The 10,318-nt window shown below is 38.7% G+C and overlaps 1 long non-coding RNA gene across 1 annotated transcript; it reads left to right on the forward strand.

The window, feature by feature from the left end:
- The first annotated feature begins 4,197 nt into the window (after nucleotides 1–4,197).
- LOC309825587 lies at nucleotides 4,198–9,688 on the forward strand. The gene is made up of 3 exons (XR_014297052.1): nucleotides 4,198–4,339; nucleotides 5,594–5,669; nucleotides 9,394–9,688. It is a non-coding gene; the product is annotated as an uncharacterized lncRNA (long non-coding RNA).
- The last annotated feature ends 630 nt before the right edge of the window (nucleotides 9,689–10,318 follow it).

Below are 10,318 nucleotides of genomic sequence, written 5' to 3' on the forward strand. Positions count from 1 at the left end.
GCCACACGGTGACGTTTTGTCATTCAAAATGTGTGTGTTCATGAGGGGTGGGGAAGGTAGTAGGTGGGTAGGCATGCACACACTTGTGTTTAGCATTCAAGTGTACTTAACAAGAACTAGATTTCATCTTTTTCCTTAAGAGAATGGAAAAAAAGAAAAACACACACAGAAGCCATCCAGTATCTTGGTCCCTAAATCCCAGCCAGACTAACAGATTAACTGCATTTCTTAACCAATAATTAACCTCGTATCTGTACCTTCCATCCCTCCCACTCTTACTACCCCCCCTACATTTTTTTTGTCATGAAAACAAAGCCTTGATTTTACCAAAGTTAAATTCAATGGAAGAGATATGACAAGCCAGATGTAAGTGTCAAAAATGATAAATAGGAGGAAAGAAGATGGACCTCTGCTTTATTTTCATAACACTTTTTCCAACCCTCTATTCTAACACTTACCATATTGAATTGTAAATATAATGCAATGGCTTGCCCACCAGTGTTTGATAAATGATGAATGAACAAATGATATAACATGGATTGTACTCAGCCTGGAAAGTTTCACAGTACCATGAGCAACTGAATTCAGTGCTGAAGAATTACTAAGAATTGGATAATCCAGAGGTAGAAGGTGACATGAATAAAGATAGATGAGAGGGAATGAATTTGACTCACTAATGGGTCAGTATTGTGAGCTGATCTCAGCCTATCTATAACCAATGTTGTAGCTGGACATGCCTTTGTGGTTCTTATTTTCATTGCAAGATGCCCTCAGCAATAACCATCAGGAAATTTTTTTGGGGAAAAAAAATGTTTCTTACCTACAAGTACTTGAGCATAAAAGGCACACCTGAAAAAAAAAAGGCACACCTGGGGGTATATGGAGAGGTTGTGGATAGAGAATAGAGAGAGCCTGGGTGGTTTTTGTTTGTTTGTTTTTTCTTTCTAAAGAAAGAAGGAGCCTGGGGTTCTACTTTTATTCGGTTCAAGGGTAGGGGGCCTAGGGTTTCAGGGGCTTGCTCTTTATTGGTGAATTTAAAACATAAAACTGGGAATTTAAAGCAAGAGAATAGAAAAAACAAGGGATCCAAATGGTCAGTTATCAAAATCAACCAAGGTCTCTAAACAATAAAGCCAGGGGCAAAGCAGGGGTGGGGGCAACTGGCTCTTTAACTAGACCTGTGGCTGGCAATCTGTTTATTCAGGATAGCCATCTTTGAAGTAGATGCCTCTCTAAAGTGGATACTTCAGCAATCAAAGCTTTTGTCAGGCACTTGCATACAAAAAAGAAAAAAAATGTCATGGTTTACCTACAGACAGTAGATTAGTCCAGGTACAGAAGTAAGGATGGCTTTAGAATCCTTCTTCTTTAGAATTTGTACAGTCTTTTCTACTTTATTTTCCCACCCCAATACTTCTAGTGAATGACTCTGGTCCTTTCAGCTCTTGGTGACTGCCAATTATATGGAGGCTACAAAGCAATGTGAACAAATAAAAGAACAACCTGGAAGTGCACATATATGACAGTTCAATTAAAAGTTTTATTTATTAGGAAATAAAGCTATTTCATTAAAACAGTTTCATTAAGAAAATGTAAATAACTTGGGAAAGCATTACCTGGATAACTTGGTGACGCTGAGTGATTAGTTATACTTTCTAATGGCAAGAAACTTTCCAGTAGGAAAATGTCATCTGGAACTTTATCATTTACAACTCAGTAATGAAAACAAAAACTAATAGGAACTTTAATGCAATACCGAAGAGTCAAGGAAATAAATGTCACCAGAATGCAGAAAATAACATCTCTTCTGGCATCTATCATTTAATTTGGTTTTGCTTCAATCCTTGCCTTTAAAAAATGAAAAGCCCCTAGTCACAATCTCTAAGCTTACTGAGGAAGCCACTGTCTTCATTAACTTCCTATTACACAGCAGGTGATGTTAGCATTTCTGAGAAGTCATGACCTCCAGAGAAACTTTGGTAACACTTCATTTCCTTTATCAGTTTGCATTCACTGAGCACTTACTATGTTCTGAGCATTGCAGATCTCTGCAGGGGCAGAGGAAAATGGCAACAGTAAGTCAACTGGGACTCAGTTGTCCACACTCTTGACTGTTGTCTGAGAGCCCTCCAGACCTCAGACTGAATTTTAAGCTTAGCATTCCTTTTCAAAAACATTTTAAGGTATTTCATGCATTATCGAGGCATTATCCTGTTTCCCAGGTCATCTACTGGGTACCTTGGAGTGGCCCTAAACTGCTCTTCCTCTCTCATGTCTGCCCTTACAGGTAAATAGATCTGTTAAAGACTTCTTCAGAAGACACGATTCTATCAGTTCTTGCTCTCTGTCCTCACTGCCACAGCCTGGGCTCATGCTTTTGTTCTCTCTGACCTGGCCTGCTATGATCTTATCCTCCTAATGGATCTATTCTCAGCACCTTCTCCTGGGGAAAAATGTGTGTGTGTGTGTGTGTGTGTGTGTGTGTGTGTGTGTGTGTGTGTGTGTTTTGAGAGCATATCAATTTTACACAAATAAATTTGGAGGGCATTGCCAATTATCTCTGAACCCACCATTCATTTATTCATTCAACAAATTTGATGTCTAGTTCCTGTGCTTTGCACTAGGGCCATAATAATTAGCAATCCTTGCCATAATAATGATCACTCATCCTTGCCAATATATAGCTTAGGTCTAACCTATATATTTAAATATATAAAATCTAAAACTCTCCTTTCACTCAGAAACCTACAAAATATTTGTCTTTACTAGAGGAGAACTGTAGAACAAATCTGCTCTAAATCTGCCTGATACTCCTCCTATTCTTCATAAATCCCTTGATTATTCCTAGGCTTAGAGTATTAGTACCTAGGGGTCAAAAGTGTTAAATCACCTCACAAAATTACTTCAGGTTATTGGAACTAACAATACTAATACATTATTTAATAATAACATACTATGTGATAATAATTATTATTATACATTAGTATTAATGGGGGTGAAGGTATCTATCTCATAGAGTTGGTGTGAGGAGTAAGTTTGTATATGTATGTATAATATCCAGCATGTAGAAGTCAAAAATGTTGACACAAAAAATGTTGATGCATTTTTTTCTTCTTGTTAAGACTCATCAAGAAAAGGATTAAATATGATAAATTAATGTAATGCCACAGTGTTTCATCAAATTATACTCTTTAAATATATCTACACATAGTTTTCTTGATCAATATTTGAAGTTTTTGATATTAAAATTATCACAGAATTATCAAGCTTTTGATTTAAAATAATTTTTAATCCCATTCTATTCTTGATCCGGAAGAGTAAAGAGTATCTGAGGATGCTGTATCCTCTGCACCCCATTGAGATCACTGCTACAGCTTATAATAAAATAAGGAAGCTCACGAGCAACATACATGAGTGCACTTGTCTGAGCTTCAAATGCCTAGAATTAAGCCTTCTGGAAAACATTTCTTATAGGTTTCAAACACAAGGGTGAGATTTAGATCCTTCACTTTTCTATTATAAAGGCCAGTGAGTTCATTACATAGACTTATCTCAATCTTGTCAGATTCTGCTTCCATCAAGTTGCCCATTTTGGAGAAGGTTCACAGTAATACTTGCTATTCCATGGTGTGTGTTTACCTGAGATTTCATAATCACTTGGCACCCCTGGCTTTCCTGAACTTTCCTCATGCCCTCTGACAGTCCTGTCCTCCCAGCAAGATATGAGGGATTTTGACACTCCAAGTTTCACATGTGATGAGGGCTGACTTTATGGCAGCTGCCTTTTCCTAATCCCATTCCCAAATAGCCATGTTGTTTGGCACATGACATTCAACAGGTGTGCATATGTCTTACAAGGTCTGTTGCTGCCAGAGGAGACATACGTAGAAAAGATCTAACACTTGAGTTGACCTGCAGGCATCTGTCATGGCCTGGTAGCCATGGCCATGGGCAGGAACCCAAATACAGAACAAGAGGGCATGCTGCCATCTTAGCAGATGAGCATGTATGTAGAAAAGTAACCAAGAGCCTCTATTAACAAGCACCATGGACACAGCAGCAGGACAGGATGTGCAGCCAATAACATTCAATTGACTCTTTATCTGTTGCCTAGGAACCTTGGGTTCATAAGCAACGTCCTTTCTAATTGTGACTTAAGCTGGGACATTCCCATCCTAAGAACCAGTATCTGTGAACTGCCGTGGATAAGTGTTGGTCAGCACAAGGCCAGCTGGATCTTTGAAACCAACAGAGCCAGCAATGAGATCTTCACTCGGGATGAGAATTGCCTCCCCTGGAGCTAGGTCAGCAAATGCAGTCTGTTTGTCAGAGCTAAGAGGTAAGGAATAAAGGTGGATCATTGCATGTTTGTGTTTTTTTCCCCTGCTTTCACTCTGAGTGAGCAGAAGAATCAGGAGAGGCACAAAATGGTCAAGAATAAATCCTTCCTGTAATGACAGTCCAGATTGGGGTGGCCTGAGTCAGGGCTAGAAAGAATAGAAAAATAAATGAGAGAAAATTAGACTCTGAATCAATAAGTTAAAGCACCAGTAGGGGCTTCCCTGGTGGCGCAGTGGTTGAGAGTCTGCCTGCCGATACAGGGGACACGGGTTTGTGCCCCGCTCCGGGAAGATCCCACATGCCACGGAGCGGCTAGGCCCATGAGCCATGGCCGCTGAGCCTGCGCGTCCGGAGCCTGTGCTCCACAACGGGAGAGGCCACAACAGTGAGAGGCCCGTGTACAGGAAAAAAAAAAAAAAAAGAACCAGTAGGATTACACTAGAGGATCATGAGGCTTGGACTCAGAAGTCAGGTCATCTAATTCCAACACCAGCAACCCACTTATTACCTCTGTAACTATGGTCAAATTGCTAAACTCTCTGAGCTGCTCTCCACCGTTTTTTTTAGAGATCTTCATTGAGTTTTATAACTAACCATCTGGGCCACTTGCTTTTTCTCTTCCTGGGCCTTTAAATTCCAACTATTATGCTTTAAATCCACCAATAAAGAGTGAGCCCTCAAAACCTCAGCCCCCCACTTTGACCCCAATAAAAGCAGAACCCCAGGCCTGCTCCTGTGTTCTCTCCATGTACTGGTGAACTTGCTGTGTGACACCAGGTGTACTGGTAATTTCCAAGACTCATAAATAATAAACCTTATCTCTTTCAAAGTTTCCTGATGGTTATTGCTGAGGGTGACTTTAATCATAAAAGAATCACAAGGGCCAGTCTAGCTACACCACTAGTTATTGATAGGCTGAGACCTGTACAGAACACTACTACAAATAACAATATCCAGTACAGCTACCACAATCCAAGAAACTATCATCTCCCTCCTGGATTATTAGAATAGGCTTTTTTCCTTTCTTCTCCTATCTTTTTAAAAATTAATGTTTTTATGTTTCCATTTTTTTCTCCTTTATTGGCCTATTAGTCCTACCTCTTTGTATTTTTTTTTTCAGTCATTGCTCTAGGGTTTACAACACACATCTTTATTATGGTTTATCTTCATTTAATATTATAGCACTTCATATATAGTATAAGATACTTCCCACATATTTACCATTTGCTGTGCTCTTCATTCTGTTATGTAGATCCAAATTTCCATCCGGTAGTATTTTCCCTGGACTAAAGAACTACTTTTAAAATTTCTTGAGTGCAGATCTGCTGGTAAGGAATTCTCTCAGCTTTATTTGTCTGAAAAAGAAATCATTATATCTCTTTTATTTTTCAAAGGTTATTTTACAGATTATAGAATTCCAGGTTGACAGTTCTTTTCTTTCAGTTTATTAAAAATGTCATTCTATATTGTCTTCTGGTTGTGAATCTTATTTTGTTCCTCTGTATGTAATATATTATTTTTCTCAGGCTGCTCTTAAGATCTTCTTTTTATCATTGCCTTTCAGCAAGTTGATTATGGGGCGTATTAATGTAATTTTATTAACATATAGTCAGCTAAGAAATCGTTGGGCTTCTTGAATATGTGTGTTTGATCATCATATTTGGGAATTTTTCAGCCATTATTCAAATATTTTTTCTCTCATCTCTTTTTTCATGTACTCCAAATAAATATATGTGGTTAATCAGAAAAATAGAAGGAAAAGAAAAATCTGATGCTGATTTTGAGACAGCTATGTGTTATTCAAATCTAGATATCAAGAATGAACTTAGAAATGTATACCTGGAGCCCAGTACAGGTCGACTGAGGAATCAGAAATTTGGACACAATATCCTAAGTTAGGTTCCAAGGAACATTAGTTATGCAAGATGTTCTTCCAAGAAGGGTTCCACAAAAAATAAGCTTGAGTAAGGCCTAATACTGGATCTTCTTAGTGAGTCACAATATTTATCAGCATGCCAAATGCCATGAAAAGATCAATTGTTAAAAATCCATTGCCTTCCAAACTTAGTAGTACACATAATTTTTAAATCAGCAGTCCTCTTTGCATCCCTCAGAATACCATATTTGGGAGTCATCAGCCTTAGGTAAAAGGTAAAGCATGGACACGGGCAATATTCCCCAGGGAGACTATGACAAGTGACACGGCAAGACAGATTTCCCTACATGTTTGTTCTGTTAAACTGAAAATGAATAAAGTGGGAAAGGCACGTTCAATTGGCATGCCCTAACTAAAGGAAGGTAAGGATAGCAATGTGGAAATACAGGAAAAAACTCAGTATAATGAAGAAAATTACTCTCGTAGGGGCACAGCTACCTAATCCATCTTTTTTGAAGTAGCTGGAAAAAGATACCAGAAAGCAGCTGCTGTAAATCAGGGAGACAGTATCTGAAAGTACTTATGAGCTCAGATTGTCAGTGTGTGACGGTAAGCAGGTTTCTTAAACTCTTTAAGGCCCAATATATGCATCTGTAAAATAAGGATAAGAATAGTCCCCAAATTATAGTGTTTCAGACAGAAATAAATGAAACAATGACTGCAAAACAATTTGCATAAATTTTGTCCTATAGTGAATACTCATTAAATATAAGCTTCTATTTATTTTTTTCAAAGAAGCATGGAAGACACAAGAAAGAAATGCATGGCTTTAGAGTGAAGACGTTTTTACTAGCAAAGAGAGGGATATATAATCACAAAATTAAAAAGAAAGATAAGAACAAGCAATGTGTCAAAATACAGAGACAGAAGTTTAAGTCCTGGAACTTTCCATGTTATTCTAGGGCTTATAGAGAAGTCAGCTCACCTCTGTATTTCTCAGTTTCTTTTTCTAAAAGTTGGAATAAAAATACTCTCTTGGGGCTTCCCTGGTGGCACAGTGGTTGGGAGTCCGCCTGCTGATGTGGGGGGCGCAGGTTCGTGCCCCAGTCCGGGAAGTTCCCACAGGCCGCGGAGCGGCTGGGCCGTGGGCCGTGGCCGCTGGGCCTGCGTGTCCGGAGCCTGTGCTCCGCAGCAGGAGGGGCCGCAGCGGTGAGAGGCCCGCGTACCACAAAAAAAAAAAAAAAACTCTCTTGGCTGGGTTGTTGAAAAGATTAAATGACATCGCAAATGTGAAGTCTCTGTAAAGGCACACACATCACGTACGAAATATTAAATGAGGATATTTGTATTAGTCCGGGTTCTCCAGACAAATGGAATCCATAGGATATATAATAAATTACAGGAATTGACTCATGGTTATGGAGGCCAAGAAGTCCCATGATCTGCTGTCTTCAAGCTGAAGAACCAGGAAAACTGGTGGTGTAATTCAGTCCAAGTCTGAAGGCCTGAGAATCAGAATATCAGTCTAAGTCCTGGACTGAGTCCAAAGGCCCAATGTCAGAGTGCAGGAGACAATGGATGTCTCGGCTCAAGCAGAGAGAAAAGATTGGCTCTTTCTCCACTTTTTGTGCTATTTAGGTCCTTAGTGGATTGGATGACTCTCATCTGCATTGGTGAGATGATTCACCAATTCATCAGTACTCAATCTACTGATTCAAGTGCTAACCTTTTCTGGAGATACTTTCACAGACACATTCAGAAATGTTTTACAGCTCTCCGGACATTCTTTAGTCCAATCAAGTTAACACATAAAACTAACCATTACAATATTATTAGTGAAAAGAGTATAGCCATAAATAAAAAGAGCAGCAATATCTAGTCCAGATTCCATGAGAACTACTATCATCATATTTATATCAAAGTGGAAAGTGATGCAGAAAGAGGTTCAGTGATTAAGCAAGAACTCCCAGAGATGCAGAGAAAGAGCCAGGACTAGAATTTCAGATTTTTTGACCACATGTTCAGTTCTCCCGGTACAGACTTGGAACTGTTACAGCCCTTCCTAAGTCTGGATCAATGACACTTTACATTCTGGTCATGAGAAAATCCCTCTCTGCTGCTGTTTTGATGCTTTGCTGCTGGCTGAAGAGTCCAAAGCTACACTGTACAAAAACCACATATCTCCCTTGAGGTCAATAATATTGACATTTTCTGCCTGATTTGGAGGTGCTTTGTCCACAAGCTACAATAAATCTGACTCAGTCTCATTCTCCATATCACTGATAATTCTGACTTTGGCAGGAGCATGTATCATGCCATAGAAACAAAGTGAAGAAGAGGAACTAAATTCTGAGATACAAGTGTGATATATGATGAATGATTCTTCAGTTTGGCTTCTGTTTTGTTTTTGTTTTTAATCTAGAAGGTTATCTCCAAAGAAACTTCGAAATAATTTTTTTTTTAGCACACTGGATCAAATCCCACACAGACAAATTTTTATCACCACCTAATCTGGCTTACTAATAGCCTGTTCAACCAACTGTGCAAATTTAGTCACAAAAGCACCTTTGTACATGGTGACATAGGATGGAGGAAGTGTTAGGAGGGGGAAAATAACAAAATATGTCTTAATGAGAAATTCCATAGAGTATCTCTAAAAACAAGATAAAAATCTAGTTGAGAGATATGGAAATAGCCATTATCTTTTCTCATAAGGTGCTTTGGGTATTATGAGTCTCCATTCATGATGCATGAACCAATCTTGAATGTGTACTTAGCCCCCAGAATAAATTTAAAAAGAAACACAAAAAGAGCCTCAGCCTACCCCCTCTGCTAATTTGTAGTGGAGATCTGTTTTGTTGTTGTAGCCCTTCTCCATTCTTCTGGTAACAGAGAACTGCTTTTTCTATCAGAAATCAATGCTTCCACCTTCCATGTGGTCCTGGTGAAGCTGTCAATTATAGCTGTGAACATGTAATTAAGGCCAGCCAATCAGAGACTCCATCTCTCTAGTACAGTGATTGGATTAAGAATGGACACATGGCCTAAAGAAGTATAAGCCTTCCAGATAATAGATATTTGGAGACTGATGGGGGCGGGGGGGGCGGGGAAAGAGTTATTCTTTTTATGACTCACAAGCTATAAGGATATAAGCTTGGTTATCTCTCCCACCACAGAAAGTCTGAGAACTGAACATACATGCAGAAGGAAGAAGAGCTAAACGATGGAGACAGAAGAGACAGACAGCAACAAAGAAAACTTCAATAATACAATTTATGTCACTTAATTTTGATATGCAGAATCAAATGGTTCCAAATATATAAGCCAATATATTCTCCTTTTAGCTTCAGGAGTTTAAATTAGATTTCTGTGGCTTTTGGCTAAAATAGTGCTAATACAGCATATATTGTATACTGTAATACAGTATATATTGAAGTCTTTCATGATCATAATCTCTAGGACTATGTTTTAGCAGTACAAAATAAATATAAACCAACTTGCTTGTGATACTCCTTTTGAGTAGGGGACATGATTTATACAAAACTAAGAATATGAGATGGGGCAATCCTTAAACATTGATGATCTGAGTCACTGAAAAAAGTTTAATTGTCTTTAAAAGAACACTGAGTAGGACTTCCCTGGTGGTCCAGTGGTTAAGACTCTTCACTCCCAATGCAGGGGGCCTGGGTTCGATCCCTGGTCTGGGAACTAAGATCCCACATATCGGAACTAAGCCCATGCGTCGCAACTACTGAGCCCATGCTCTCTAGAGCCTGCACGCCGCAACCAGAGAGCCCACATGCCACAAGTAGAGAAGCCTGCATGCCGCAACAAAGACCCAGAATAGCCAAAATAAATAAATAATAAATAAAAATAAATTTATAAAAAAATTAAAAAAGAACACTGAGGAACAAAATTCAGGAGATGCACCATAGATGTAACAATGAATATTGACTCCCCTCCCTGTTTAAGGGGTAACTATCCTTTCTCCACACCTACAACTAGCTTTGATTAAAGTTGATAAAAGATTATTTCATCAACTGCATTTTTCTATAAGTGATGGAAATACCAAAATTATTCTGAAATATTAATCAATGTTTT

This window comes from Grampus griseus (assembly GCF_964374135.1).
Source record: "Grampus griseus genome assembly, chromosome: 8".
NCBI classification, from domain to species: Eukaryota; Metazoa; Chordata; class Mammalia; order Artiodactyla; family Delphinidae; genus Grampus; species Grampus griseus.